This window comes from Taudactylus pleione, unplaced genomic scaffold (assembly GCF_031769625.1).
Source record: "Taudactylus pleione unplaced genomic scaffold, aTauple2 ptg000377l, whole genome shotgun sequence".
NCBI classification, from domain to species: domain Eukaryota; kingdom Metazoa; phylum Chordata; class Amphibia; order Anura; family Myobatrachidae; genus Taudactylus; species Taudactylus pleione.
Window position 1 is genome coordinate 7387306 of NW_028284778.1, and position 26302 is coordinate 7413607.

The following is a 26302-nucleotide window of genomic DNA, read 5'->3' on the forward strand; positions in this document are numbered from 1 at the left end:
ACAGGGGCTGTGACCGCTGGTGCTTTCCCTGCTATATAATCATCACACTGACTGCACACACTGCTCCATGCTAACATATTACTGGTGTCATACAGGGGCTGTGACCGCTGGTGTATTCCCTGCTAATCATCACACTGACTGCACACACTGCCCCATGCTAACATATTACTGGTGTCATACAGGGGCTGTGACCGCTGGTGCTTTCCCTGCTAGATAATCATCACACTGACTGCACACACTGCTCCATGCTAACATATTACTGGTGTCATACAGGGGCTGTGACCGCTGGTGCTTTCCCTGCTAGATAATCATCACACTGACTGCACACACTGCTCCATGCTAACATATTACTGGTGTCATACAGGGGCTGTGACCGCTGGTGCTTTCCCTGCTAATCATCACACTGACTGCACACACTGCCCCATGCCAACATATTACTGGTGTCATACAGGGGCTGTGACCACTGGTGCTTTCCCTGCTAGATAATCATCACACTGACTGCACACACTGCTCCATACTAACATATTACTGGTGTCATACAGGGGCTGTGACCGCTGGTGTATTCCCTGCTAATCATCACACTGACTGCACACACTGCTCCATACTAACATATTACTGGTGTCATACAGGGGCTGTGACCGCTGGTGCTTTCCCTGCTAGATAATCATCACACTGACTGCACACACTGCTCCATGCTAACATATTACTGGTGTCATACAGGGGCTGTGACCGCTGGTGTATTCCCTGCTAATCATCACACTGACTGCACACACTGCCCCATGCTAACATATTACTGGTGTCATACAGGGGCTGTGACCGCTGGTGCTTTCCCTGCTAGATAATCATCACACTGACTGCACACACTGCTCCATGCTAACATATTACTGGTGTCATACAGGGGCTGTGACCGCTGGTGCTTTCCCTGCTAGATAATCATCACACTGACTGCACACACTGCTCCATGCTAACATATTACTGGTGTCATACAGGGGCTGTGACCGCTGGTGCTTTCCCTGCTAATCATCACACTGACTGCACACACTGCCCCATGCCAACATATTACTGGTGTCATACAGGGGCTGTGACCACTGGTGCTTTCCCTGCTAGATAATCATCACTGACTGCACACACTGCTCCATGCTAGCATATTGCTGGTGTCATACAGGGGCTGTGACCACTGGTGCTTTCCCTGCTAGATAATCATCACACTGACTGCACACACTGCTCCATACTAACATATTACTGGTGTCATACAGGGGCTGTGACCGCTGGTGCTTTCCCTGCTAGATAATCATCACACTGACTGCACACACTGCTCCATGCTAGCATATTACTGGTGTCATACAGGGGCTGTGACCGCTGGTGCTTTCCCTGCTAGATAATCACACTGCTCCATGCTAACATATTGGAGTAGATGGGAAAAGCACTAACATGACATGGGAGTGACCAGACACCAGACACTGCATGTAATGTTTTCCTAGCACCTGTGCTAACGTGTGAAGAGGGGAGTCATTGTATATTAGTACACATGATATTAGCAGACACATTCCTTTGTGGGGGGTTTTCAAGTATATTACATTTAAAACAATATAACCAGTAAAAAGAATGGTCATTTGAAACCGGTTGGGTGCACAATGTATGTGTTAGGTATATCGGTCTATTCATTAAAACTCAAGCAGAGATATTGAGATAAAAAATAAAATGTATTTAATGATACTTCGCTTAGTTACTTAGCACATGACAAACATTCAGTCCCTGGAATCTCAGCACCGGGAAGTAGATGCTCGTCTGGCACTTTGCACATGGAAAACCAGAGAAATAAATTTACACATTATTATGTGGCATGTGTGTATATATATATATAGGAGTACTACAACTTGACACTATGTATGATACATTTTTGCAGAGAGGTTATTCTAAGGTTAACCTTGATAATGCAAAAGCCAAAGCCTTAGCTATCCCACACGATGTATTGATTACGGGTAAGCAATCCATTAAGGCCACACATGATAGACACATATGGGTAAACCAGTATAACCATATGAGCTCTACCATAAATAATCAGGCTAAAGCATTGTGGCCGATTATCACCTCAGACAAAGATCTTAGGGCCTGATTCAGAGCCGGACGCTCTGACCAGAGCGCTCTCGCTCTGAATCAGGGCCCTCCTCCATGAAAATGGAGCGGCCTTCTGGCCGCTCGCATAGCTGTGGGTGACCACCCACAGCATATGCGAGCGGCCAAAAAGATGGTCGCGATGGGACTTGCGACGGAGACCCTGCGGTAGGGTCTCCCTGCCACAAGCCCTGGAGTGATTTTGGCTCTATCAGAGCCAAAATCACTCCCACTGACATCACTAGTGATGTCAGTGGGCCCGGCTTCAGACGGTAGGCGTTCCCATGGGAACTCCTCCGTCTGGCAGGCACGCCCACCAAAGGGGGCGTGCTGTCAATCAACATCGACAGCACGCCCCCTTTGGTGCGAGACCCGGAGCGATGGGCCCGTCACTCCCCGGGTCTCGCGCATGCGCACGACGGAGCTCCCTCCATCGTGCGCATGCACAGTGGGGAACATCGACCCACTTGCGAGCGTACTGCCGCTCGCGAGTGGGTCTGAATGACCCCCTTAGACCATTACATAATACCATGTTGATGCCCTGCTATCGTAGGGGGAAGAATCTGAGAGATCTCTTAGTACATAATGATGTCTCAAATTTGGGCAAAAAATTTAAAACGTCCTTTTTGGGTTCGCCTAAATTGGGATGTTTCAGATGCCCCAACTGCATTACATGCAGATCATTACAAGTGGGTCCAGTGTTTTGGCACCCTTATACAGGTGTTAAGTACAACATTAGGCACTATTTGACATGTACCAGTAAGTTCATTATTTATGCTATCGCCTGCCCTTGTTCCAAAGTTTATATTGGAAAAACAGAATGCACGCTGAGGGAACGTATGGCGCAATATCGCTCGGCCATCCGAGCTGCCTTGTTGACGGGCACAAGTGAGCAGCCGGTGGCCAGGCATTTTGCCTTTGCAAAACATAATCTAGCTTCTCTCAAGTATAGAATCATTGATCATGTGCCCCCGTTAACTAGAGGAGGTGACCGTTCACGCAAATTATTGCAGGTTGAAACACGGTGGATTATTAAACTTGATACATTATCCCCACGGGGCCTCAATGAAACTTTAGGGCTACAATGTTTCGTTTAGGTGATGTCTTGACACTATATATATAGGATCTGTCGTACCTATAATTAGCGGGTTATTAATGTGGTATTTTGTTGTATGTTTATTAGTAGCCAATTTCTGACTAGCCTGTAAATGTTAATTTTGGTATGCGATAGGTTACTTTGGGGCATTATTTATTTATTGCCTTCTTCTGCCTTAGGATTCTATGTAGCTATTAATGTATAGCCTCTATAGGTAATGAAGTCCTGTGATTTAGAGCTGTCTATATATTGTACTATTATGTAAGTTAGAATACTATAAAACTTGTTATCGTCTTTGTTTATGACATGCACGCTTTATTTCTAGTAGATTTTAACTGTACTGTTTATATGTCTTATATGTTTTTCGTTGTGTGTATATCACTATGGTAACATTGTGGTTCCGACGTCACTTCCGGCTATCACGTTGTTGGTTACCGGATGTAGGCAGTGACGCCGAACACGCTGGTGTGGTGCTTGTTTTTTAAAGTTGGGTAAGTCATTTCACTGTATATTTGGCTTGACAAAAACGCCAATAAAGGCGTTGAAACGTTGCACTGAATGCCGTATCTCTTGTGATGTGTTTTTTTTCTATGAATCCGGAGTGCCTCCTTTGGGAGTGTATGTGTAATATATATATATATATATATTAGTACATAATGCACAATACCACAATGTATCCGGTATAAATATATTAGTACATACATATTATATTTTAAAAAAAAGATATTTATAGCATCATAAGCCCAGGAAAGAGCAGTGTATTTAAATACACAGAAATATACATATAATGGGGACACCCCAAGCACCAGGGACACCCTAAAGAATGTTTATATTTTATTTATTACCAATTATTTATATAGTATAACAATGTAGGATTAATATTTTGTCAGGAGCCAATTAACCTACCAGTATATTTTTGGAGTGCCCAGCGGAAACCCACACAAGCACTGGGAGAACATACAAACTCCATGGTGGGAATCAAACCCACAACCACAGTGCTGTGAGGCAGTAAAGCTAACCATTACACCAACCGTGCTGCCCACAGGAGTCCTTACTCCTCACTGCTGTTGTGTCCTGATGGTGTGTGACATCTTTTATATCTATCTCTAGCAAATCATTCTCTGATATAACTAAGTGTTTATATCCTCCCATTGCTCTGGCCTCCCTGCAGCATATAATAGGTATTACATAGAGGGGAGGTGGGTGGCAGTAACCTCTATTATTAGATGCTAGCACTCTGCTAATCGCTTTAGTGGCCACTGTTCCTTGTGTCTTCCTTACACACTTTTATACCATTCAGGTGATCCAATTCCATATACTGGTATACACACTGCAGGGTAACTCTCCATACATATACTGCTATACACGCTGCAGGGCAACTCTCCATACATATACTGCTATACACACTGCAGAGTAACTCTCCATACGTATACAGCTATACACACTGCAGAGTAACTCTCCATACATATACTGCTATACACACTGCAGAGTAACTCTCCATACATATACAGCTATACACGCTGCAGAGTAACTCTCCATACATATATCGCTATACACACTGCAGAGTAACTCTCCATACATATACTGCTATACACGCTGCAGGGTAACTCTCCATACATATACATACTGCTATACACACTGCAGGGTAACTCTACATACATATACTGCTATACACGCTGCAGAGTAACTCTCCATACATATACTGCTATACACGCTGCAGAGTAACTCTCCATACATATACTGCTATACACACTGCAGAGTAACTCTCCATACATATACTGCTATACACACTGCAGAGTAACTCTCCATACATATACTGCTATACACACTGCAGAGTAACTCTCCATACATATACAGCTATACACGCTGCAGGGTAACTCTCATATACATATACTACTATACACACTGCAGCGTAACTCTCCATACATATACAGCTATACACACTGCAGGGTAACTCGCCATACATATACTGCTATACACACTACAGGGTAACTCTCATATACATATACTACTATACACACTGCAGGGTAACTCTCCATACATATACAGCTATACACACTGCAGGGTAACTCTCCATAAATATACTGCTATACACGCTGCAGGGTAACTCTCCATACATATACAGCTATACACACTGCGGGGTAACTCTCCATACATATACTGCTATACACGCTGCAGGGTAACTCTCCATACATATACTGCTATACACACTGCAGGGTAACTCTCCATACATATACTGCTATACACACTGCAGGGTAACTCTCCATACATATACTGCTATACACACTGCAGAGTAACTCTCCATACATATACTGCTATACACACTGCAGAGTAACTCTCCATACATATACTGCTATACACACTGCAGAGTAACTCTCCATACATATACAGCTATACACGCTGCAGGGTAACTCTCATATACATATACTACTATACACACTGCAGGGTAACTCTCCATACATATACAGCTATACACACTGCAGGGTAACTCGCCATACATATACTGCTATACACACTACAGGGTAACTCTCATATACATATACTACTATACACACTGCAGGGTAACTCTCCATACATATACTGCTATACACACTGCAGAGTAACTCTCCATACATATACTGCTATACACACTGCAGAGTAACTCTCCATACATATACAGCTATACACGCTGCAGGGTAACTCTCATATACATATACTACTATACACACTGCAGGGTAACTCTCCATACATATACAGCTATACACACTGCAGGGTAACTCGCCATACATATACTGCTATACACACTACAGGGTAACTCTCATATACATATACTACTATACACACTGCAGGGTAACTCTCCATACATATACTGCTATACACACTGCAGAGTAACTCTCCATACATATACTGCTATACACACTGCAGAGTAACTCTCCATACATATACTGCTATACACACTGCAGAGTAACTCTCCATACATATACAGCTATACACGCTGCAGGGTAACTCTCATATACATATACTACTATACACACTGCAGGGTAACTCCCAATACATATACAGCTATACACACTGCAGGGTAACTCGCCATACATATACTGCTATACACACTACAGGGTAACTCTCATATACATATACTACTATACACACTGCAGGGTAACTCTCCATACATATACAGCTATACACACTGCAGGGTAACTCTCCATAAATATACTGCTATACACGCTGCAGGGTAACTCTCCATACATATACCGCTATACACACTGCAGGGTAACTCTCCATATATATATACTGCTATACACGCTGCAGGGTAACTCTCCATACATATACCGCAATACACACTGCAGAGTAACTCTCCATACATATACTGCTATACACACTGCAGAGTAACTCTCCATACATATACTGCTATAGACACTGCAGGGTAACTCTCATATACATATACTGCTATACACACTGCAGGGTAACTCTCCATACATATACTGCTATACACACTGCAGAGTAACTCTCCATACATATACTGCTATACACACTGCAGGGTAACTCTCCATACATATACTGCTATACACACTGCAGAGTAACTCTCCATACATATACTGCTATACACACTGCAGAGTAACTCTCCATACATATACAGCTATACACGCTGCAGGGTAACTCTCATATACATATACTGCTATACACACTGCAGGGTAACTCTCCATACATATACTGCTATACACACTGCAGGGTAACTCTCCATACATATACTGCTATACACACTGCAGAGTAACTCTCCATACATATACAGCTATACACACTGCAGGGTAACTCGCCATACATATACTGCTATACACACTACAGGGTAACTCTCATATACATATACTACTATACACACTGCAGGGTAACTCTCCATACATATACTGCTATACACACTGCAGAGTAACTCTCCATACATATACTGCTATACACACTGCAGAGTAACTCTCCATACATATACAGCTATACACGCTGCAGGGTAACTCTCATATACATATACTACTATACACACTGCAGGGTAACTCTCCATACATATACAGCTATACACACTGCAGGGTAACTCGCCATACATATACTGCTATACACACTACAGGGTAACTCTCATATACATATACTACTATACACACTGCAGGGTAACTCTCCATACATATACTGCTATACACACTGCAGAGTAACTCTCCATACATATACTGCTATACACACTGCAGAGTAACTCTCCATACATATACTGCTATACACACTGCAGAGTAACTCTCCATACATATACAGCTATACACGCTGCAGGGTAACTCTCATATACATATACTACTATACACACTGCAGGGTAACTCTCCATACATATACAGCTATGCACACTGCAGAGTAACTCTCCATACATATACTGCTATGCACACTGCAGGGTAACTCTCCATACATATACTGCTATACACACTGCAGAGTAACTCTCCATACATATACTGCTATACACACTGCAGAGTAACTCTCCATACATATACAGCTATACACGCTGCAGGGTAACTCTCCATACATATACCGCTATACACACTGCAGAGTAACTCTCCATACATATACCGCTATGCACACTGCAGGGTAACTCTCCATACATATACTGCTATGCACACTGCAGGGTAACTCTCATATACATATACTGCTATACACACTGCAGAGTAACTCTCCATACATATACTGCTATACACACTGCAGAGTAACTCTCCATACATATACTGCTATACACACTGCACAGTAACTCTCCATACATATACAGCTATACACGCTGCAGGGTAACTCTCATATACATATACAGCTATACACACTGCAGGGTAACTCTCCATACATATACCGCTATACACACTACAGGGTAACTCTCATATACATATACCACTATACACACTGCAGGGTAACTCTCCATACATATACAGCTATACACACTGCAGGGTAACTCGCCATACATATACTGCTATACACACTACAGGGTAACTCTCATATACATATACTACTATACACACTGCAAGGTAACTCTCCATACATATACAGCTATACACACTGCAGGGTAACTCTCCATACATATACTGCTATACACGCTGCAGGGTAACTCTCCATACATATACTGCTATACACACTGCAGGGTAACTCTCCATACATATACTGCTATACACACTGCAGAGTAACTCTCCATACATATACTGCTATACACACTGCAGAGTAACTCTCCATACATATACAGCTATACACGCTGCAGGGTAACTCTCCATATATATATACTGCTATACACACTGCAGAGTAACTCTCCATACATATACTGCTATAGACACTGCAGGGTAACTCTCATATACATATACTGCTATACACACTGCAGGGTAACTCTCCATACATATACTGCTATACACACTGCAGAGTAACTCTCCATACATATACTGCTATACACACTGCAGGGTAACTCTCCATACATATACTGCTATACACACTGCAGAGTAACTCTCCATACATATACTGCTATACACACTGCAGAGTAACTCTCCATACATATACAGCTATACACGCTGCAGGGTAACTCTCATATACATATACAGCTATACACACTGCAGGGTAACTCTCCATACATATACTGCTATACACACTACAGGGTAACTCTCATATACATATACTACTATACACACTGCAGGGTAACTCTCCATAAATATACAGCTATACACACTGCAGGGTAACTCTCCATACATATACTGCTATACACACTACAGGGTAACTCTCATATACATATACTACTATACACACTGCAGGGTAACTCTCCATACATATACAGCTATACACACTGCAGGGTAACTCTCATATACATATACTGCTATACACACTGCAGGGTAACTCTCCATACGTATACTGCTATACACACTGCAGAGTAACTCTCCATACATATACTGCTATACACACTGCAGAGTAACTCTCCATACATATACTGCTATACACACTGCAGAGTAACTCTCCATACATATACAGCTATACACGCTGCAGGGTAACTCTCATATACAGCTATACACACTGCAGGGTAACTCTCCATACATATACTGCTATACACACTACAGGGTATCTCTCATATACATATACTACTATTCACACTGCAGGGTAACTCTCCATACATATACAGCTATACACACTGCAGGGTAACTCTCCATACATATACTGCTATACACACTACAGGGTAACTCTCATATACATATACTACTATACACACTGCAGAGTAACTCTCCATACATATACAGCTATACACACTGCAGGGTAACTCTCCATACATATACTGCTATACATGCTGCAGGGTAACTCTCCATACATATACCGCTATACACACTGCAGGGTAACTCTCCATATATATATATACTGCTATACACGCTGCAGGGTAACTCTCCATACATATACCGCTATACACACTGCAGAGTAACTCTCCATACATATACTGCTATACACACTGCAGGGTAACTCTCATATACATATACTGCTATACACACTGCAGGGTAACTCTCATATACATATACTGCTATACACACTGCAGAGTAACTCTCCATACATATACTGCTATACACACTGCAGAGTAACTCTCCATACATTTACTGCTATACACACTGCAGAGTAACTCTCCATACATATACTGCTATACACACTGCAGAGTAACTCTCCATACATATACAGCTATACACGCTGCAGGGTAACTCTCATATACATATACAGCTATACACACTGCAGGGTAACTCTCCATACATATACTGCTATACACACTACAGGGTAACTCTCATATACATATACTACTATACACACTGCAGGGTAACTCTCCATACATATACAGCTATACACACTGCAGGGTAACTCTCCATACATATACTGCTATACATGCTGCAGGGTAACTCTCATATACATATACTGCTATACACACTGCAGGGTAACTCTCCATATATATATACTGCTATACACGCTGCAGGGTAACTCTCCATACATATACAGCTATACACACTGCAGGGTAACTCCCCATACATATACTGCTATACATGCTGCAGGGTAACTCTCATATACATATACAGCTATACACACTGCAGGGTAACTCTCCATATATATATACTGCTATACACACTGCAGAGTAACTCTCCATACATATACTGCTATACACACTGCAGAGTAACTCTCCATACATATACAGCTATGCACGCTGCAGGGTAACTCTCATATACATATACAGCTATACACACTGCAGGGTAACTCTCCATACATATACTGCTATACACACTACAGGGTATCTCTCATATACATATACTACTATTCACACTGCAGGGTAACTCTCCATACATATACAGCTATACACACTGCAGGGTAACTCTCCATACATATACTGCTATACACACTACAGGGTAACTCTCATATACATATACTACTATACACACTGCAGAGTAACTCTCCATACATATACAGCTATACACACTGCAGGGTAACTCTCCATACATATACTGCTATACATGCTGCAGGGTAACTCTCCATACATATACCGCTATACACACTGCAGGGTAACTCTCCATATATATATATACTGCTATACACGCTGCAGGGTAACTCTCCATACATATACCGCTATACACACTGCAGGGTAACTCTCCATACATATACTGCTATACACACTACAGGGTATCTCATATACATATACTACTATTCACACTGCAGGGTAACTCTCCATACATATACAGCTATACACACTGCAGGGTAACTCTCCATACATATACTGCTATACACACTACAGGGTAACTCTCATATACATATACTACTATACACACTGCAGAGTAACTCTCCATACATATACAGCTATACACACTGCAGGGTAACTCTCCATACATATACTGCTATACACGCTGCAGGGTAACTCTCCATACATATACCGCTATACACACTGCAGGGTAACTCTCCATATATATATATACTGCTATACACGCTGCAGGGTAACTCTCCATACATATACCGCTATACACACTGCAGAGTAACTCTCCATACATATACTGCTATACACACTGCAGGGTAACTCTCCATACATATACTGCTATACACACTGCAGGGTAACTCTCATATACATATACTGCTATACACACTGCAGAGTAACTCTCCATACATATACTGCTATACACACTGCAGAGTAACTCTCCATACATATACTGCTATACACACTGCAGAGTAACTCTCCATACATATACCGCTATACACGCTGCAGGGTAACTCTCCATACATATACCGCTATACACACTGCAGGGTAACTCTCCATACATATACTGCTATACACACTGCAGAGTTACTCTCCATACATATACAGCTATACACGCTGCAGGGTAACTCTCATATACATATACAGCTATACACACTGCAGGGTAACTCTCCAAACATATACTGCTATACGCACTACAGGGTAACTCTCATATACATATACTACTATACACACTGCAGGGTAACTCTCCATACATATACAGCTATAAACACTGCAGGGTAACTCTCCATACATATACTGCTATACACACTACAGGGTAACTCTCATATACATATACTACTATACACACTGCAGGGTAACTCTCCATACATATACAGCTATACACACTGCAGGGTAACTCTCCATACATATACTGCTATACATGCTGCAGGGTAACTCTCCATACATATACCGCTATACACACTGCAGGGTAACTCTCCATATATATATATATACTGCTATACACGCTGCAGGGTAACTCTCCATACATATACTGCTATACACACTGCAGAGTAACTCTCCATACATATACTGCTATACACACTGCAGGGTAACTCTCCATACATATACTGCTATACACACTGCAGGGTAACTCTCATATACATATACTGCTATACACACTGCAGAGTAACTCTCCATACATATACTGCTATACACACTGCAGAGTAACTCTCCATACATATACTGCTATACACACTGCAGAGTAACTCTCCATACATATACTGCTATACACACTGCAGAGTAACTCTCCATACATATACAGCTATACACGCTGCAGGGTAACTCTCATATACATATACAGCTATACACACTGCAGGGTAACTCTCCATACATATACTGCTATACACACTACAGGGTAACTCTCATATACATATACTACTATACACACTGCAGGGTAACTCTCCATACATATACAGCTATACACACTGCAGGGTAACTCTCCATACATATACTGCTATACATGCTGCAGGGTAACTCTCATATACATATACTGCTATACACACTGCAGGGTAACTCTCCATATATATATACTGCTATACACGCTGCAGGGTAACTCTCCATACATATACAGCTATACACACTGCAGGGTAACTCCCCATACATATACTGCTATACATGCTGCAGGGTAACTCTCATATACATATACAGCTATACACACTGCAGGGTAACTCTCCATATATATATACTGCTATACACACTGCAGAGTAACTCTCCATACATATACTGCTATACACACTGCAGGGTAACTCTCCATACATATACTGCTATACACACTGCAGAGTAACTCTCCATACATATACTGCTATACACACTGCAGGGTAACTCTCCATACATATACAGCTATACACACTGCAGGGTAACTCTCCATACATATACTGCTATACATGCTGCAGGGTAACTCTCCATACATATACCGCTATACACACTGCAGGGTAACTCTCCATATATATATATATACTGCTATACACGCTGCAGGGTAACTCTCCATACATATACCGCTATACACACTGCAGAGTAACTCTCCATACATATACTGCTATACACACTGCAGGGTAACTCTCCATACATATACTGCTATACACACTGCAGGGTAACTCTCATATACATATACTGCTATACACACTGCAGAGTAACTCTCCATACATATACTGCTATACACACTGCAGAGTAACTCTCCATACATATACTGCTATACACACTGCAGAGTAACTCTCCATACATATACAGCTATACACGCTGCAGGGTAACTCTCATATACATATACAGCTATACACACTGCAGGGTAACTCTCCATACATATACTGCTATACACACTACAGGGTAACTCTCATATACATATACTACTATACACACTGCAGGGTAACTCTCCATACATATACAGCTATACACACTGCAGGGTAACTCTCCATACATATACTGCTATACATGCTGCAGGGTAACTCTCATATACATATACTGCTATACACACTGCAGGGTAACTCTCCATATATATATACTGCTATACACGCTGCAGGGTAACTCTCCATACATATACAGCTATACACACTGCAGGGTAACTCCCCATACATATACTGCTATACATGCTGCAGGGTAACTCTCATATACATATACAGCTATACACACTGCAGGGTAACTCTCCATATATATATACTGCTATACACACTGCAGAGTAACTCTCCATACATATACTGCTATACACACTGCAGGGTAACTCTCCATACATATACTGCTATACATGCTGCAGGGTAACTCTCCATACATATACCGCTATACACACTGCAGGGTAACTCTCCATATATATATATACTGCTATACACGCTGCAGGGTAACTCTCCATACATATACCGCTATACACACTGCAGGGTAACTCTCCATACATATACTGCTATACACACTACAGGGTATCTCTCATATACATATACTACTATTCACACTGCAGGGTAACTCTCCACACATATACAGCTATACACACTGCAGGGTAACTCTCCATACATATACTGCTATACACACTACAGGGTAACTCTCATATACATATACTACTATACACACTGCAGAGTAACTCTCCATACATATACAGCTATACACACTGCAGGGTAACTCTCCATACATATACTGCTATACATGCTGCAGGGTAACTCTCCATACATATACCGCTATACACACTGCAGGGTAACTCTCCATATATATATATACTGCTATACACGCTGCAGGGTAACTCTCCATACATATACCGCTATACACACTGCAGAGTAACTCTCCATACATATACCGCTATACACGCTGCAGGGTAACTCTCCATACATATACCGCTATACACACTGCAGGGTAACTCTCCATACATATACTGCTATACACACTGCAGAGTAACTCTCCATACATATACAGCTATACACGCTGCAGGGTAACTCTCATATACATATACAGCTATACACACTGCAGGGTAACTCTCCAAACATATACTGCTATACACACTACAGGGTAACTCTCATATACATATACTACTATACACACTGCAGGGTAACTCTCCATACATATACAGCTATAAACACTGCAGGGTAACTCTCCATACATATACTGCTATACACACTACAGGGTAACTCTCATATACATATACTACTATACACACTGCAGGGTAACTCTCCATACATATACAGCTATACACACTGCAGGGTAACTCTCCATACATATACTGCTATACATGCTGCAGGGTAACTCTCCATACATATACCGCTATACACACTGCAGGGTAACTCTCCATATATATATATATACTGCTATACACGCTGCAGGGTAACTCTCCATAGATATACCGCTATACACACTGCAGAGTAACTCTCCATACATATACTGCTATACACACTGCAGGGTAACTCTCCATACATATACTGCTATACACACTGCAGGGTAACTCTCATATACATATACTGCTATACACACTGCAGAGTAACTCTCCATACATATACTGCTATACACACTGCAGAGTAACTCTCCATACATATACTGCTATACACACTGCAGAGTAACTCTCCATACATATACAGCTATACACGCTGCAGGGTAACTCTCATATACATATACAGCTATACACACTGCAGGGTAACTCTCCATACATATACCGCTATACACACTACAGGGTAACTCTCATATACATATACTACTATACACATTGCAGGGTAACTCTCCATACATATACAGCTATACACACTGCAGGGTAACTCGCCATACATATACTGCTATACACACTACAGGGTAACTGTCATATACATATACTACTTTACAGACTGCAGGGTAACTCTCCATACATATACAGCTATACACACTGCAGGGTAACTCTCCATATATAATATGAGATATGGTAAGAACTTACCCTTGTTATCTCTATTTCTACGAAGTCCATAGGGTTCCACAGGATACCTTGGGGTATAGGCGATGGCGGCAGACATCCAGGCACCACAGAGTTAAATTTTCAGCCTCCCAGGATGCACTGGAGTCCCTCTCCTATACCCCGCCCCCGAGCCTCAGGCCACTCAGTTTCGTAACAAGCCATAGGCCGGAGCAGGAGCAAAAAAGAGAGAGAAGACAGTCTGGAACACACAAGAATCACATTCTCACCAGAAGGAGATGGAGAAACCGGTGACCAGATCAAAGCCCATCTGCAGTACACGTGCGACAGGGCGGGAGTCCTGTGGAACCCTATGGACTTCGTAGAAATAGAGATAACAAGGGTAAGTTCTTACCATATCTCATATTTTCTACTTCAGGGTCCATAGGGTATCCACAGGATACCTTGGGGATGTCCCAAAGCAGTATCCTTTAAGGGTGGGGACGCTCCTGTGCTGTAAGGAGAATCCGCCGCCGAAAGGAAGCATCCTGAGAGGCGAAGGTATCAAAAGCATAATACCTTACAAAAATATGGACAGATGACCACGTGGCTGCCAATCACCGCTGAGGCGCCACGTCGAGCTGCCCACGAAGGACCCACAGACCTAGTGGAAGAGCTTTAATAGAGGATGGAACAGGAAGACCTGTGAATCCATCCTGCCAAAGTTAGCGTAGTGGCAGGCCAACCCTTTTTATGGAAATCAGAAAGGACAAAACCGAGAGTCTGATTTCCTAAATGGACTGGTACGGTCAACTTAAATTCTTAGCGCCCGTACCACAGCCAAATAGGCCTCACCAGCAGACAGGACTGGGGAAGTAAAGGCAAGCACTGCCCTGTTCCTAGGAAAGATGAGAAAAAGGGAGGTCTACATGACAGAGCCTCCCATTCTGAGATCCTACTGGCCAAATTAAGAGCCAGAAGGAATACAGTCCTAGCCGTAAGCCGTGAGCCCAGTGGATCAAATGGCGGTCCTCAGAGAGCCCTAAGGACCACAGCCAAATCCCAAGGAGCCACGGGTGGAACAAAGGGATGCTGAATATAACGTACACCCTGCACAATGGTGCGGACATCAGGAAGAGTAGCAATCCTACACTGAAACCATACTAACAGGGCAGAAACCTGCACCTTCAGGTAAGCAAGGCGAAGACCGTTATCTAAGCCCACCTGTAGGAAAGCCAACCTGTGGATATCCGGAATACCCGAGGAGCCTAGACTCTAGGGCGACACCTGAAAGAAAGTATACCATACCTAATGGTAAATTCTTGCAGATAAAAACTTCCGAGCTCTTAGCATGGACAGAGCCCCTGTTAACTATAGAGCTGGAAAAACTCCTAGACCTTAAGTGGGTAGTCTCCACCTCCACACGGGCAAGGACAGACAACCCAGGTCTGGGTATCAGCCAAGATCCTGAGGCAACAGGTCCGGGCGTAGAGGCAACAGCTTCGGAGTGTTAACTGAGAGGCTCCGAAGATCTGAGTAATAGTGCCATCTGGCCTACGCTGGAGCTATCAGCAGGAGCGTGCCTCCTTCTTGCTATTACTGGAGGAAGAAGGGATAACGGAGGGACGAGGTACACAACTTGGAAGGTCCACTGGACCTACCTACGTCTATCAGAAGGGTCTCATCTCTGAAAGGCTCCACTTGTTCACCAGAAGATTGAACACCTCCTGATAAAGAGGACATTTCCCTGAATGCACGTCTTGACGGCTAAGAAAGCCTGCTTTCCATCTGAGGATTCCTGAATGAACACTGCCGATGATGGCAGGGATATAGCCTTCCATCCAAGCCAGAATTCGGGACACCACTGTTAGTGTCGCCTGACTTCGGGAACCTCCTAGGTGGCTTACATAAGCCATCATGATGGCGTTGTCAGACTGTACCTGCACGGTATTTCCGTGGAGGACCTGTCCTGCATGCTGGAGAACCTTGAATACTGCTCAGAGTTCTCAGATGTTTATGGGAAGCGCAAAAACTACTGGTGTCCACCTGCCCTGGAACAAGTGTGGACCCGTCACTGCTTCCCAGCCACGGATACTGGCGTCCGTCGTCAGAAGGACCCTGTCCGCAATCCCAAAGGGGGTGCCCCTTGTTTAGGTGAGCTTTCTGCAGCCACCAGGCCAGAGAGAGACAAACCTCCGAGGAAAGCCTATTGACTTTATCCTATGGGGCAACCCATCCCATCCGGAGAGGATCAAGTTCTTTAGAGTGAAGCTGGGTACTCCACCATGTCGAACAGCGACATCCTGGAACCCAGGAACCACATTGCCAAGTGAATAGACACTCGGCGACTCTGCATTACAGGCAAAGGTACGCAGCTGCCTGCAGAGATCTTTTCCTCAATCACAAAGATCCTCAGATGTTGGGATATGGAGCATCCTCTGTGAAGAATCAGAGAGGACCATTTCCAGTTTATCAGTCAGCCCTAACGTAGCAACACAGATATTGTCCGTTGCATATGGCACTGAAGTATCTCTGGAGACCGTGGTAACTACAGGAGGTCACTCAGATAGGGTAACAAGCGGACCCCCTGCATCCGCAGGTGGGCTGCCATAACTACCATGACTCTGGTAAACCGTGAGGCGCGGAGGCCAGACCAAGGGGCAATGCCAGAAACTGGAAACGCTTATCGACCACTGCAAACCTGAGGAAAACACTGGTGTGCTAAGATAAGAGGGATATTCAGGTAGTCACCCTGAATATATCCAACGACACCACAAAATTCCCAGGCTCCATTGAATGATGGAATGCAGGGTCCCTCTCCCGAACCGAGGAACCCTTAAGAATTTGTTGAAGGATTCGAGGTTGAGAATGTCCTGGTAAGCCCCATTGGGTGTCTGTACCAGAAAGAGGATGGAGTAATACCTCGTTCCCCTTTGGGGCAACGGAATAGGTACTATAACTCCTGCCTGGAGCATAGAGTGTAACACCCTCAAAAATTACAGGACCTTGTCCTGAATTGACAGAAGACCTGTAACGAAAAACCGTCTGGGAGGCTTTTACCGGGAAGAGAGGACATACCTTCAAGAAAATACTTCTCTTACCCCAGTGTCCGTGGTGGTCAGACACCAGCACTGGGCGAACTGGAGAAGCCGGCCTCCAACTCTGGGGGCTCCCGAGAGGAGGCCCGTCCCATGAGGCTGAAGGCTTATAGTCCAACTTTGGAGTAGGACGTCTTGTACTCTAAGCCTGTTCTTATGGCTGAGCAGATTTCCTGGCTACTGACTGTCTTGGAAAGCTGTATTTTAGACTTACCCTGGCCTCACAGGGCCGAAAAGACAAAGTCCCAGACCCTGATGGGACTGTAGCCGATGGCAGACACGCAGACGTAGCTGCTGCCTGCAGGGCCACAATTGCGTCCAGACGAGGGCCAAACAGGACTTGTCCCGTAAAAGGCAAAGCATTCCAAATGGAATCTGCGTCCGCTTTCCAAGAGCGCAACCACAGGGAGCGGCAAGCCGCTACTGCTGCCGAGGAGATTCTGGAAAGGAGTAGGCTATATGTAAGACCGTCTCATTATGAACGTGGCAAAGTCTCTGAGAATTTGCCACTATCCACCTGCTCTGCTGGAGAGTCAGTGTGCAGAGATCCAGTTACCTACTCAGTGTTCCATGGCTCTGGCCCCCCAGCACACGGCCATAGCCGGCCTGGAAGCCCCTCCAGCAAGGGAATATTGGATTTTAGATATATTTGCACCTTGCAATCTGGAACCTCTTTCAAAGAGGACCTGGAGGGCATGGGCAACGTAGCACTCCTCACTAGGCGTGTAACATGAGAATCTACCCGTAAAGGTAACTCCCATTCGGAAATGTAATTATCCGCAAAAAGGGTATGCAAAAGGTCAACCGTTTTTGAGGCTGGAACTGCTTACCCGGAATTTCCACGCCTCCTCTAAATGATCCACCTGACCAGATAGAGGAATTACAGTGGCAACACCCTTATCCTTAAAGAAGGCATATTTGGATTTAGCCACGGGGGATATGTAATAACCAAAGCCGCACGGACTGCCCGTAGAAGGCCAGGTATATAGACTTTAGACCCAGACTACGCCTCCTTTGCACTAAGGGGCTCGTGTCTGAAAAAGTCAATAATGTCACCGTCATCAGACGTCATGTCTTTACCCGTCTGAGACCCGAAAGGCCGTTTAGAAGGCCGAAATGGTGACTCCCCCTGTAAACCGTCCATCAGGTGCTATACCATTTGGACAATAAATTCACCCACACAGGCTCCTGCGAGACCTGGGGGGGGCGAAAAGCAGGATACACTGGGGTACCATCAACTGTCCAGGGACCCCTGCATGTGATGAGACCACCACAGGCTGCGATAACCCCTATGGGGAAACGCAGGGGGCGTTGCCCACAAAGGCTGTAAGCATCTTAGCCAGCCGAGGGCGGTCCCCTTTTTTTGTGCAGGCACAGTGACAGAAATGGGGCGTGATATATAATACAACATATATAATACAACATGCCCTCCATAAACCTTCAGCGTCTACATATCCCTCCGCTAACTGCACATGATATCAGTACATTATAGCTGGAAGAGGATATCCTCGTTCACTTTCCGACATGAGGAGTGTGAACGGAGCGTATGTGACCTCCCACACAGAAAAACCACGTTTACTGTGAGGTAATAAACACCCTGCGACACCGCACCGCAAGGGCTGTAGCAGAAGAACAGGGATAGGAAAAAGCTGACAGTCAGAAATGAAAGTACAGGCAAACAGCACTAGCATTTAAGTCACATACAATGCACAGATAACATCCTGCATTACAAGCACTGCGATCAACTACACAGACCAGAGCCTGGTAGGAAACAGTGCTGCATACACTGACCTTAATTGAAGGAGAGGTATGCGGGGGACCCGGACCGCAATGGCATCTGTATCAGCTTCCAGCAGCGTTTGCCATCCCCAGCACATGTAGTGAGAAAATGGCCACCGAGGAGCAGAGAGAAGGCAGGGCCCGGGGGAGGAGCGCTGACACAGCCCGCTCAGACCGCTGTGGAATGGCACTGTGCAGCGGGGGAGACGCCGGCTGTGAGACAGGGAAGGCGTTCTCCCCTGGTGTGCTATTAACCCCTGGGACGCCGCGCTGTACCGCACATGCTGCGGCCCGCTGTTCCTGGTGGTCTAGTGGAAGGCGCAGGATCAGTACCTGGCCCCACGCGCAGGGAGCCCCCTGCCTGGGGAACAAACAGGACTGTGTTACCGGCGGGTGCCCACCGCGGGACCCCGCCGCTTACCTTGTTCCCCGTGCATCCGGCCACAGTCCAGGTAGCCGGGGATCACCGCTAGCTGTGACCCCAGCTACCTACCAGCATCCCCGGATCGGTACCGGCGGGGTGTAGGAGTGACAGCATGGACGTCAATACTGACTGTCCTATGCTGGAGCACTCTAGTTGTGCAGCCACAGCTGCGAAGAAATATTCAGGGGCCTTAAAAAGACCCCCCTCTGTACGGTGCGACCAGGCACCTACGAAAACTGAGTGGCCTGAGGCTCGGGGGCGGGGTATAGGAGAGGGACCCCAGTGCATCCTGGGAGGCTGAAAATTTAACTCTGTAGTGCCTGGATGTCTGCCGCCATCACCTATACCCCAAGGTATCCTGTGGATACCCTATGGACCCTGAAGTAGAAATACTGCTATACACACTGCAGGGTAACTTTCCATACATATACTGCTATACACCCTGCAGAGTAACTCTCCATACATATACTGCTATACACACTACAGGGTAACTCTCATATACATATACTACTATACACACTACAGGGTAACTCTCCATACATATACTGCTATACACACTGCAGGGTAACTCTCCATACATATACTGCTATACACACTACAGGGTAACTCTCCATACATATACTGCTATACACACTGCAGAGTAACTCTCCATACATATACTGCTATACACCCTGCAGAGTAACTCTCCATACATATACTGCTATACACACTACAGGGTAACTCTCATATACATATACTACTATACACACTACAGGGTAACTCTCCATACATATACTGCTATACACACTGCAGAGTAACTCTCCATACATATACTGCTATACACACTGCAGAGTAACTCTCCATACATATACTGCTATACACACTGCAGAGTAACTCTCCATACATATACAGCTATACACGCTGCAGGGTAACTCTCATATACATATACTGCTATACACACTGCAGGGTAACTCTCCATACATATACTGCTATACACACTGCAGAGTAACTCGCCATACATATACCGCTATACATGCTGCAGGGTAACTCTCCATACATATACTGCTATACACACTGCAGAGTAACTCTCCATACATATACTGCTATACACGCTGCAGGGTAACTCTCCATACATATACCGCTATACACACTGCAGAGTAACTCTCCATACATATACCGCTATACATGCTGCAGGGTAACTCTCCATACATATACCGCTATACACACTGCAGGGTAACTCTCATATACATATACTGCTATACACACTGCAGAGTAAATCTCCATACATATACTGCTATACATGCTGCAGGGTAACTCTCCATACATATACTGCTATACACACTGCAGGGTAACTCTCCATACATATACTGCTATACACACACTGCAGAGTAACTCTCCATACATATACTGCTATACACACTGCAGAATAACTATCCATACATATACTGCTCTACATGCTGCAGGGTAACTCTCAATACATATACCGCTATACACACTGCAGGGTAACTCTCATATACATATACTGCTATACACACTGCAGAGTAAATCTCCATACATATACTGCTATACATGCTGCAGGGTAACTCTCCATACATACACTGCTATACACACTGCAGGGTAACTCTCATACATATAGTGCTATACACACTGCAGAGTAACTCTCCATACATATACTGCTATACACACTGCAGAGTAACTCTCCATACATATACTGCTATACATGCTGCAGGGTAACTCTCCATACATATACTGCTATACACACTGCAGGGTAACTCTCCATACATATACTGCTATACACACGCTGCAGAGTAACTCTCCATACATATACTGCTATACACACTGCAGAGTAACTCTCCATACATATACTGCTATACATGCTGCAGGGTAACTCTCCATACATATACTGCTATACACACTGCAGGGTAACTCTCCATACATATACTGCTATACACACGCTGCAGAGTAACTCTCCATACATATACTGCTATACACACTGCAGAGTAACTCTCCATACATATACTGCTATACATGCTGCAGGGTAACTCTCCATACATATACTGCTATACACACTGCAAGGTAACTCTCCATACATATACTGCTATACACACTGCAGAGTAACTCTCCATACATATACTGCTATACATGCTGCAGGGTAACTCTCCATACATATACTGCTATACATGCTGCAGGGTAACTCTCCATACATATACAGCTATACACACTGCAAGGTAACTCTCCATACATATACTGCTATACACACTGCAGAGTAACTCTCCATACATATACTGCTATACACACTGCAAGGTAACTCTCCATACATATACTGCTATACACACTGCAGAGTAACTCTCCATACATATACTGCTATACACACTGCAGAGTAACTCTCCATACATATACTGCTATACACACTGCAAGGTAACTCTCTATACATATACTGCTATACACACTGCAGAGTAACTCTCCATACATATACTGCTATACATGCTGCAGAGTAACTCTCCATACATATACTGCTATACACACTGCAAGGTAACTTTCCTTCCCATCATCTCACTGAGTGCATATTATCTTACAAAATATATAACAGCAAGAAAAGCAACACAATACAATGATGACAGTAATACAGGGCTATGACCTTTCAACCTGAAGTACCCGGTTCAGGAGAAATACTACGCTAAGGGTGGATACACACCAGGATGATATCAGCACGATTTTGCTTACTGGCACGATGAATCGTGTATATCGCATAGTGTGTACGCACAATTGCGCGCTCCTGCTGGTCGTATGCGACATCTTAAGATTGTCTGTGCTGCACAATCATAAGATAACGCATATGATAAGGTGCCAATCGCACAGTGTGTACGGGCAACCACACGACCATATGATTTGTTGTCCAATTTGGGCAGTGTTGACGTCTTCATGTAGCCACTCCCATTTCCTCCCACAATTCTCTGCTTCCCCAGCATGGTGTCCACTCCCTGGAGGCCTGAAGATGCGATTTCAGTTATTGTGCAGCCGCTGCAGCTCCTAATACAATTGGTATGTGTGTGTCTGCATGTGTGATTGATGCATGTATGTGCATGTGAGCGTGGGTCTGTGTGTGGGTGTTTGTATGTATGTGTGTCTGCATGTGTGATTGATGCATGTATGTGCATGTGAGCGTGGGTCTGTGTGTGGGTGTTTGTATGTATGTGTGTCTGCATGAGTGTGTGAGTGATACATGCATGTGTCTGCATGTGAGTGATGCATGTGTGTGATACATGCATGTGTGTGTGTGATACATGCATGTGTGTGATAAATGTGTGTGATACATGCGTCTGCATGTGTGTGTGAGTGATACATGCATGTGTCTGCATGTGTGTGATACATGCATGTGTGTGATGAATGTGTGTGATACATGCGTCTGCATGTGTGTGTGATACATGCATGTGCCTGCATGTGTGTGATGCATGTGTGTGTGTGATGCATGTGTGTTTGTGCCCTGGGTTTGTGTAGTTTAACATTTTTTATTCCACTTTTTTCAAGGTGCAAATGCCTTTGGAGAAAGATGCTGATTTTGTAAAAGAAATGATACAAGGGTATGGTGACAGTGAATGCCTTTGGAAAATACGGTCCAAAGAGTACTGTAATAAAGAGAAGCGAGCCAGTGCTATTCAGAGATTGATAGCCATTTCCAAGCCGTACCATAGTGAAGAAGATCCCAAATGGGTTAAACAGAAAATTCTAAATTTTAAAACTGTTTTCTTAAAAGAACACAAAAAAAGTTTATCGTCGAAAAGATCTGGGGCTGGTACTGATGACATCTATATACCTACATTATGGTATTTTAATTTGATGAAATTTACCCTGGATCAATGGGAACAAAGAACATCGCTCAACTCAATTGACCTGATGGAAAGGGACGAGGAAGAGGATTTAGAAAATAGCGGCATGGAGATGGTAAGTAAACAAATAGCGCAACGGGAAAACATTTTAATTGCCATTAAAAGGTGTACATTTATATTTAATTAATAAACTCCTCTTGCCAGGGCACAGCCCCAACACCATTGAAGTATGTCATGTAGTCCTCCCGTGTCTGCTGTGCATGAACACTGAGTGTTTGCAGACTTGAAAGACCCAGTGATGTCCACCTGTCCTCCACTTCTGGTTGATCCACTTGATCAGGCATAAATGTTCTATTGGGCCTTTCCTGTTGGCTTTTAGAGCGTAGTAGGTTGTGCAACACACAGCATGCCATGACAACCCAGTCTATCTTGTCCACCCTCAAATTAATTTGACCATGGAAATTGTGGAATTTATTGCTTAGAATCCCAAAAGCACTCTCCACAATGAATCAAGCTCTTGATAGTCTATAATTATAAATTTGCCTCTCTCTGGTAAGTGTCCTTTGGGGGTATGGCTTCATAACATTCTCGTGGAGACTGAATGCCTAATCAGCCACAAAACACAAACGGTAATCCATGCTTACTTTGTTCAGCCGACGGTATGTTTAAAGTGTTTGACATCAGTTTTTCATATAATGATGTCTGCTGAAAGGAGCCACTATCAGAAGATTCCCATTCTTACCAATGTCGACATAAATATACTGAAAATTAGCATTGACAACAGCCATCAGTACAATGCTAAAGAAGCCTTTATAGTTATAAAAATAAGAACAGCTGTTGGGAGGCGGTGTTATTCTGATGTGCTTGCCATCAATGGCTCCTCCACAATTCGGGAAATCCACCGAACATCAAATTCTTCCCCGACAGCTTTCCACTCCTCCATAGTTGTGGGTAACTGTAATTAAAAATATAGATATCACTGTTTTTTTTATTACAAGTCAATTTCATGCCATATATATGTAAACAAATAATCATGTAATATTTATTTTTCCTTTCCAGCAATCTGCTTTGTCGAAACCACCTGAGGATGCCTTGGAGTTGTCATAAGAAAGTGGGGTGTCAAACGTCAATGTAAAAAGTGACACAGTCAGAACGGTGGAGCCAGTGGCGGAACTGCCGGAGACAATGGAGTCAGTTACCACTGGGCTCCAGGCCTGAAGGGGGCACCTACTCCATTGTCCCCCGTTCCGTCACTCACTGTTCTTCCTGCTGCTGCCTGTAACACAGAGAACTGGAGCTGCCGAGCGGAGCACCGACTAGCATCAGCGGCGCTCCTCCTCTGTGACTGGACTCCCTGCTCAGCTGCGGACGTCATGTGACATCCGCATTTGAGCCTGACAGAGGAGCCGGGACGGGATACAGTGCGGATGAGCGTGCATGAAGAGAGGACAGCGCGGCAGTTGTCACTGTATGGAGAGGGACCCTGGAGTGGACAGGTGTTGGAAGAGCAGCTTATAAGCAGGACAATGGCTGAACGAAGTAAGTGCAAGACCTACAGTATGGAGGGATCGGGAATGGGAAGTTGCTGGGGGGGGGGATGTGCTTCCATATTCCAGGTCACCTATGAAGACAGAGTTATATATATCACTCTGTCATGATAAATGTAAAGAGCAAAATAGTTTTAAGATTGTGTACTAATGTTATTAAGATAGATTAGATATACCTCCAGACATTGCTTATATATATATATATATATATATATATATATATATAAAGCAAATATATATTTTAATATAAAATCAGATCTATCATAAAGACATTTTTACACTGTTGACTCTGTCATGATAGATTTAAAGGGCATGGTAGTCTAATACTAATAATAATAGTATTAGATAATCTAC

At 43.9% G+C, this 26302-nt stretch overlaps 1 protein-coding gene across 1 annotated transcript in view; it reads right to left on the reverse strand.

The window, feature by feature from the left end:
- Positions 1 to 24574: 24574 nt before the first annotated feature.
- LOC148508107 (uncharacterized) overlaps positions 24575 to 26302 on the reverse strand; it is an 83591-nt gene continuing 81863 nt past the window's right edge. The window contains exon 9 of the mRNA XM_088445220.1: positions 24575 to 25356. The gene's annotated coding sequence lies outside the window, so the exon portion shown is untranslated. The remainder of the gene's footprint in view (positions 25357 to 26302) is intronic.